General features: G+C 37.2%; 1 protein-coding gene across 1 annotated transcript in view; it reads right to left on the bottom strand.

Annotated features, from left to right (window-relative positions):
* NCOA2 (nuclear receptor coactivator 2) overlaps window positions 1–5,660 on the bottom strand; it is a gene marked incomplete at its 3' end in the record, with an annotated part of 149,014 nt that extends 143,354 nt beyond the window's left edge. The window contains exon 1 of the mRNA XM_009069239.1: window positions 5,581–5,660. The remainder of the gene's footprint in view (window positions 1–5,580) is intronic.
* Window positions 5,661–8,642: the final 2,982 nt, after the last annotated feature.

The following is an 8,642-nucleotide window of genomic DNA, read 5'->3' as shown; positions in this document are numbered from 1 at the left end:
CAGCAGGACTAAGCAATAAAAACACAGTTAACCAGGATCTGTGAAGAGAAGCCAAGCAAAAAACCACAACTGAAAACTGAAAGGCCATAAAAATTAACCCAAGTGAAATTTCATGTGTGTTGGCCACCTACTTTTAGAGAAATGTAGATGGTTTTATCCCATTTTAAAATACTATTAAACCATGGCACCACATAGCAGTTTCAAGCTTACAACCTGAACAAAGAAAAGTAGGGGACATATCACTCTCAAAGCAGTAAAACAGGTACCTAGAGACTGAATAACAAAGGAATCCAAGACAAAAAGGGATCTTCAACTCCATGTGTTACTTGTAAGGATAATGCTTCAAAGTTTAAGTGAGAAACTCCAAATATAAGCAAAAGAAAACCATGCTGGGAAAAAAAAAAAAAGATGAATGGAAACATTAACTCCCTCTGACACTACTACAGCTTCCCTCAAGGACAAACCAAATAGCAATACCTAGTATAAAACTAATTTTTTTCTCAGTTCTAATTTTGAATATTCCTAGTTTGCCTAATGCTGTCATTTTGAAATATACAGTTTGGTGTATACAGAATACTATAGTTTATTGAATTGGGATTACTGAAGGAACAAAAGTACTGATAATGAAAAAAAGGAAAGAATCTGGATGATAAAAGCAGATATGCTGGAACAGAAGAACAGAGCATATCCTTCATTTTTTATGGCCACAGTTGAAAATAGTTTTAGCAATGCATTTACACACTGGCAAATATTGCGTACATAGGACTGTCAGTACCCATTGTTGCTTGTGGTGAGATGACTGCAAAACATTTTTAATAGAGCCCTGCACAATGACACTGTAAAGCTCAACAATATTTCTAAATAATTTTAATACTGAATTTCTGAGAGGATTATCTAGGATGTTTCATCTGAAATTTTCAACATCTTAAGTTTGTTTTAAAAAGAAAACCTGTAATTTCTTGCCAGTCAATATGAAAGTAAATTAACCAGATAGAAACACATTGTGCCACTCTTCATACTATAATCACCTACAAATTTGCTTATGATTATAGTCACAAGTCTTGTGAACCTAACATCTCTGCATTGTGACTTTATAATAACTCACTCACTTCAAATGTACAGAAATATCCATGAACCTCAAAGTATTGTACTATAATGCTGTCAAATAAACAGACTACTGGAATTCAATTTCCAGAATGCCAAGGCAAAATCTACTGGCCTTTATCTGAAATACCAGTGTCATTTTCAAGCCCTGTATTTAATTAATACTATTTACTGTCAAGAGCCAAGCCGTGTAAATATTTCACTCCACCCAATTCAGGGACTAAAGGCAGGCCCAGAGGAAAATCTGCCCAAGTAAATGCATCTCATCTTCTTTGATGATGCAAGTGCTCAGTTGTCCTGTTCTTGACCCCTCTAGAATTCCCAAGCTCCAATACTGGTGGTACAATGTCATCAATCTATATATAAAATATACATTGATTTTCCATGGATGATAATGACAACTATTTCTTCTGCAAATGTGTATATCGTATACCTTTGCCCACATAAAAAGGCTCCTATCAAGGTAAGAAATGAAAAAGCCTTAGCAAAGTCCATTATGAAGTCTAAACCAATATTTAAGAAGTGACTAAAAATCAAGTTAGCCATCTGATTTCCTAAATATTTTTTATTTATCTCACTGAAACTGAAATGTTAAAAATAATCTTCCAGGATGTAGCTATATACAAAAGGCAAGATGCAATCTGTTGAATGAGTGTTTTTAACCATCCTGGATACATATGCAGTTTGGCTCCATTGATTCAGTAAAAAGTTCACTAACAGAACACTCCATTTAAACCCATTTACAGTAATTAATGAGTTTTACATATAACAATAGTTTAATCCAGCTTTACAATGAATTTGAACATTGTGGCCTCAAAACTATGAAAGTACTTTAAAACTGCTTTCATTACTAACAAATCTAGTTCTGCCAGTTGCAAGTGTGATAAGATTTCTCTCCACAGTACTCTAAATTTCCATCAATTTTAAAGGGAATGCAATATGTTACATCTGTAGATTCCAGCTTTTCCACAAAATAATGATTTTCATAAGCTCCCATTTCCAATTTTAGGAGAAAAAAAACCCTGTGGGGTGTAATTGTATAAATCTTAATAGATGCTCATCTCTTAATACTTGTGTTCTCATTGTACCACCCACACAGAATTTCACTCTCAGATTAGGAGTATCATTTTAATGCTGATTACATTAAATTCACTATAATCAAGCATCCACTTTTACAAGCATCTTTATAGGCAATTCATGTTAACTAATGTTGCTACCGAACAGCAGTGACTGAACACAGAATCATCTGATCACATTTTATGCAAAACACAACTCCCCAATTCTGAGGTCTAGGAATGGAAACACATTCCCTTTATTTACCACAAACCAATTCAATGTAGATTAAATATCCCTCGCAGAGAAGGCCCAATTCAGTAAGGACTACCCATACCTATATTTTATTCCAGGTATTCCAGAAACACAGCTCCTGTGGGAATTAAGGTGCTCTGAACAGACTCCAGAGCTCTAGGTAGGCAACATTCCCGCCCTGTTTCGCATGCTAAGCGAAGTGAGCTCTGCCTTACTCAGGTCTGATACTTGGAATCTACTGTAGGTTCCTCACTTGCATACTTAAATAGTGAAAGCTCTTAAAACACACTTTGATATAAGGCACTCTTATTTTCAGTATTGCACTTTATTTTCTGACAGTATTCCCTTTACACACATGTGTATTAGAACAGTCAAATACGAGACATCTGTCAGAATTTTCTTTATCTACCACAGCTGTAAACAATGAGTACCATAACTCAGAACTAAGAGAAACAAATATTTTCTATCACACTTGACACTAAGTACAACACAAACGCCAATGAAATCACTACAAAGTTAGATTGAAACAGACTCTCCAGATCAAGAGTGACAGAAAACTGAGATTTCTCTAATCTATGCCCTTTTTTGCTGAGAAGTGTTCCTTACAAAACAAACCACTTCATGCAAAATGAAAAGGAGAACGAGAGAGGGAAAAAAAATATTTTCTGACTGGTAACTTTTAGACTAAGAACTAAAGTAGGGATGTTATTTGTCTGAGGTTTTTATAAGTCTAAACTCCTCACCCTTCTAATTCCATCACTTTTTTGTTAGCACACGGCAGCTACTTCCCATCACCCCAACTAACATGTAAAATAGGTCCAACAAGTTTTAAGTAGCAGTTTCACTTTCCCAAAAAAAAAAATAAATACAGGATGAATGCACACAAATTCAGTCACAGCAGTGGTACAGTCTCACAACATACAGTCAAACCCAACATCTATTATTCCACAAGCAACACTAGTCAAAAGCCAAGGCCAGCACTTCTTAAATGAAACTTCAACTGTATGTCCTTCCTACATTAGCATAAATTCAGACAGATTAAACAGCTATAACTCTTGGATCTTGTGATGGAGAAAGTGAGCATGCAAGTATGTCGCACGACAGGACTGAAACCGTGGACATTCAAGAAAGTTAAATATCAATGGAAGAATTTCCAAGGATTCAATGGATCCAAGATTTTAAACTATCCCTTGTCTTATGCGACCTACTTTTTGCGAACTATCACATGAACACATGGATAACCACCCACTTTAGAGCAAAAGGATAACCTGAGTGGAAAACTACCTCTCTACTTCATCCTGGCCCTCTAAATCCTTTTATGACACCCATTCTTTTTACGGTGGTTTATTCTTCATTGCCATCACCATAGACTTCATATACAAATATTTATGTCCTATTTGCTCTTATTAAAGGCTTTGAACTTTCCAAACACAGCAACTGTGTGTTAGTCAGCATCTATAAAGGTACCAGATTATTTTCTATGCCTGTAACAACCAAATCTATAGTTTTGGTGCAGAATGTAGAAACACTAAGCAAGAGAGGGGTTGTTTTTATTTCTACACATACCTTAATAAAGAAAAAAACCAACACAAATTATATGGAAATTGCTTCTATTTTAATATTTACCTTTTTCAGCCTCTAATGCATTTGCTTTTTCAATGGAAAATTACAATTCAGACAACTGAAAACAAACATACTATCAACTTGACAACAAAATTTCATGTTCTCTATGGAGAATTTTGGCAGCAACATTTTCCTCTTTATTACACACACCTAACTCATTCTATAATGAGTCCTATTCACTAGAAAAAATATTTTAGAGCCTCTGTACTTTTTTCCTAACAATTTGCTTAAATGATTACAAAAGCAGTTTATTAGTGAGAAGACCTGCACATGCACATTACAATCATTATGCAGTCCATAAGTAGTGCAAATAAATTATAAGTAATAAGTGTAAGTGTAAATAAGTAATAACATCTATGTGGCTGAGCATTTTCAAGTTAATATAATACATAAACAAGCTATTAGCCAGTATTATAAACTTCACTGAACACAATGAACTACAAAGTGTTTTATCAGAACAGCCAAGGGAAAAGGCAGAAAAAAAAAGCACTGGAAAGCTGTTTAACCTGTTTTCATTCACTGATGCTAGAAAATTCAGCAAGTTTAAAGGAAAGCATTGTTACTTCGCAAAGACTGCTCAACATAATTAACAAAAGAGGAAAGGATACTTGATGTGGACATGCATAATTTTATCCATAATGGTTGGCATTTTATAAACATTTATCCCCCAAACAACTAAAAGCCTCTTCAGCAGGTTCATTTCCCACCTCTATATTTAGTGTACAAGCCTCAAAAATACATATTTTTGACCTTAATAAGTGACTCTGTGCTAAAAGACAACATCTATTCATGAGTACACTAAAAAGGTTCTCACATAAAATCTCAAATGCATATTTGTTGTAAAAGATTTATACCAAGTGAGTATATTGATATATCAAACATACCTAAAATAAAACCACAGCATTTATATTCTACTTTCTTTCACTGCACTACCAAACTATTATTAGTCTGCATTTAAACAATCCGCAGGGGTCTCTTTTTCTAATTCTCAGTGGTATTATCCCTCCTTGAGAGCAGAGTTAAACAGGCACAGCACTGCCTGATGGAGTCATCAGACAGTAATTCTTGAGCAACAAGCAGTTTAAGTCATCACTGTCATTATACCAATTTCAACCCTCAATTTAAGTAATTTATTAGTGCACAGAGTTGGATGGAAAAGCTTGTATTATTTCATATTCAACCTTTGCCATAAGACAGACCATAATCAGCACATTTGAAAAATGTCAATTCCTTAGTTACAGTATAGAATTTCAAACAAACTTAATAAGATCACTTCAGCCATTCTCAGCAGAAAGTCCCATTCCTGGTCCTAGCACTAAAGCAAGGACCCTGCTTCCACAACCAGCCTGGGCATTATTTTTCAGAGTCTCTAAAATGTTAGCATTTCAACTGAGTGTATATATACTATCATCTCTTACTTAAAACTAAGGCTTGTTCTGCTCTATCCACACAATCAATTTAAGACATCTCAAGTCAAACTCCCCAGTGAAGAAGATAAAACAGTAACACAATCCAATTAAATGCAATAGGATACAGACAACTCACCGAGACTCAGCGATGCAGACAACGATTTCTAGGGGCTGTGCGTACAGGGGGCCTCACTACTCAGATGCATCTCAAGCATGCTAGGAACAAATTCGAGAGAAAAATATTAGTTTTTTTTTTTTTTTAGACAGGCATAGAGAAAGAAAAATATGATGCTTAGCACATTGCAGTTTTAAGCATAACACAACGAGGGAAACCCAAACTTTGCAGAGCATTATCTGCTTTTCCAGACATAACTACAACCCCCTTCCAGTTGCACAATCACTCCAGGCACACAACTTCCTCTCTACCTGCTGCCTACTGCAAATTCACAGCGATAGCAACTGAAATGTTTACATTAACTTGCACAGTACATAGCCTCTATTTTCACAAAAGAATCTGTGAGAATTCTCTGTGAAAGTGGCTGGTTCCTTTTTTGGTTGACTGCTTGGCTGGTTGACTTTATAACACATTAGTTTCAAATCTCTAAAAAGCAGAAACTGGTGTTCTCAAAGTGTCTTTCAACCATTACTGCAAGGTGTATGTACAGAAGCATGTTTCTTCCCTGAGCACCCTGACCCAAGTGACAAGTACTGGTGAACAGAAAGGATTTTAATTAACATGGAGCTTAAAGAGTCCTGCAGAGGACATACATTGCACAGCAAAACATGTTTCTTTAGGAAGGAGGACCGTGCCGCTGCCCACGTAAGTATTATACCTGCATTTCTGTTTGTAGGTCGAATAGTACTTTATGTCAAATGTATCCAAGAACATTATCAGGGAAGAGTTTTCTACTTTCTTATTCTGACAAAAAGGCAGAACATAAAGCAAATGACAGCATAAAAAAAGAGATACACTACAAGAGTCATCAACAAAAAACACCAAACCCATGCTAATTACACCTCAAGAGAAATGGAATTTAGAACTTCATTCCTTCTGTCATTTCTGCCATCTCACAGAAACCTTCTTCAAAGAAACTCTGCTTAAGTTCTTTCAGTCACAGACAGGATACCACTGCAGTAACAGACTATTCACGGGCACCACTAACAAAGAAGTATTCTTTTATAAAATATATATACAGAAGATAAATCTACATTGTTTCCTTGGAAATGCCCAAAAAGAATGCAAGCTCTACAGAACCCAAACACAGGACTTGCAGTGGGTCCTCACTGACAGAAAACATCATCTTGTCTTAGAATAAAATTTTCAGTCAGCTAGTAAATCTTTTGGTGGTTTAGTGATGTTTACAGTATCTGTTAGACACCTGCAGTTCAGACACGCACCAAAGAGAAGCCGCTGTCTCACCAGCAGACTGGGGCTGCAGCCCCAGCACACAGAGAGGAGACCTTTTCCACAGAGCAGCAGTAACAATTGCACTACCTGTGAAGACAGAAATATTTCCCACTCCTCTCCTGTCTTTCACATGCTGTGTGCCAGTAAATGAGAATGAGGATTCTACCACCATTTTGTTTCTTGACAACTAATGTGGCTGCTCACTTGTATTTTCCTACTGTTTTTTCCTATTTTGGATCCCACCTCCTGGTCTCCATGGCCTCCAGTACTGCAGCTCAAGGAGTCTGTACACGAGTGATGTGGCTCCTGACCATTACACTGCAGTCCATGGGGCACCACTGGAACAGACAGGTTTTGCTGATTTTCATTTGTTCTGTTCCTAAAACATTTAACAGTAATGCTGTCTGAAAATGAAGATAATGCATTATAGCTTCACAGTGGAAGCACTACCTTCAAAACACTACTAACAAGATCTTTCTTTCCAAATAAAACTCTTGAATTATACAGCGACTAGTGACAAGCTTATGTACCTGAATAGATGTATTATCTAGTGTATTCCAGATATATTTCTCTAACTAAACTAGACTGTCAGTGAAGAAAACAGTGATGAACACGCATTGATGGACAATGAAACTATCTGTTAGCCCCTTGCCTTCCCTTCTCAAGCCCATTCTGAAGCTTGAAATCATAGAATGTTAAGGGGTTGGAATAGGCCTTACAGGTCACCTAGTCCTACCCCCACTGCCGTGGGCAGGGACACCTCCCACCAGACCAGGCTGCTCAAGGCTTTATCCAACCTAGCTCTGAACATTGCCAGGGTTGGGGCATCCACAACCTTGAGCAAGCTGTTCCAGTGTCTTATCACCCTCAGAGTACAAGATTTCTTCCTAATTTCTCATTTGTATTTTCCCTCTTTTGATTTGTACCCATTACTCCTTGTCCTATCACTGCAGTTCCTAACGAAGAGTCCCTCTCCAGCTTCCCTGTAAGTAAGTGAAAGGTTGCTATGAGGTCTCCACACAACCTTCTCTTCTCTACGTTGAACAGCCCCAGCTTTCACCACCTGTCTTCGTAGGGGAGGTGCTCCTAATAAAAGCAACCCAACTAGCATGCTACTACCCATGCCTATGCAAATTCACACCCATTCCCACAAGAATCAGGAGGTTCTTGGGATGTGCCTTAAGACTTAAGAGAAATCACTCTTGCATGAACCCAGCTCTCACAATGACATAACTCTGCTAATGGTGGTGTGCAAAGGCCTGTGTAGGTAGGTCTCACACAAAGGCCTACATGAAGAGCAGGTCCCTGCCTCAAACAGTACACAAATTATCAACATTAGCTACTATATAAAAATGGAATACACCACAGCCATCACTCTCCACACTACCCATTTTCCAACACCACCATTCAATCATTCATCCCAGGAAGAGTAAAAGAAAACTGCTTAAAAGGTCAGAAAAACTCAGCTAAAAGCAATTGCTATGGAGCAGAATAACACACCATTCCCCGACTTCAGAGCACTATACATCTTTATTTTCCAATCATGCACAGTCACTTATTTTTTTTCCAGTCTGTATTCCAGGTACCTAAGATGCATTATCTCCTCAGTCCATAAAAACTTTAAGTTGTGCACAAAACACAGCATCCACTCTACAAAAACTACAGTTTAGCTAAAAGGGAATAAATGACTACCACTTTCAGACGGATGTGATCTTCTACAGCACACAAGCTTAGTAAGCATGAACTTGGTGAGCTTAGTGAGGCTTTTCACATCTCTACAGTCTTCAGGT

The sequence above is a fragment of the Acanthisitta chloris genome, unplaced genomic scaffold (assembly GCF_000695815.1).
Source record: "Acanthisitta chloris isolate BGI_N310 unplaced genomic scaffold, ASM69581v1 scaffold17822, whole genome shotgun sequence".
NCBI classification, from domain to species: domain Eukaryota; kingdom Metazoa; phylum Chordata; class Aves; order Passeriformes; family Acanthisittidae; genus Acanthisitta; species Acanthisitta chloris.
This window is presented reverse-complemented; position numbering and strand designations above follow the sequence as displayed.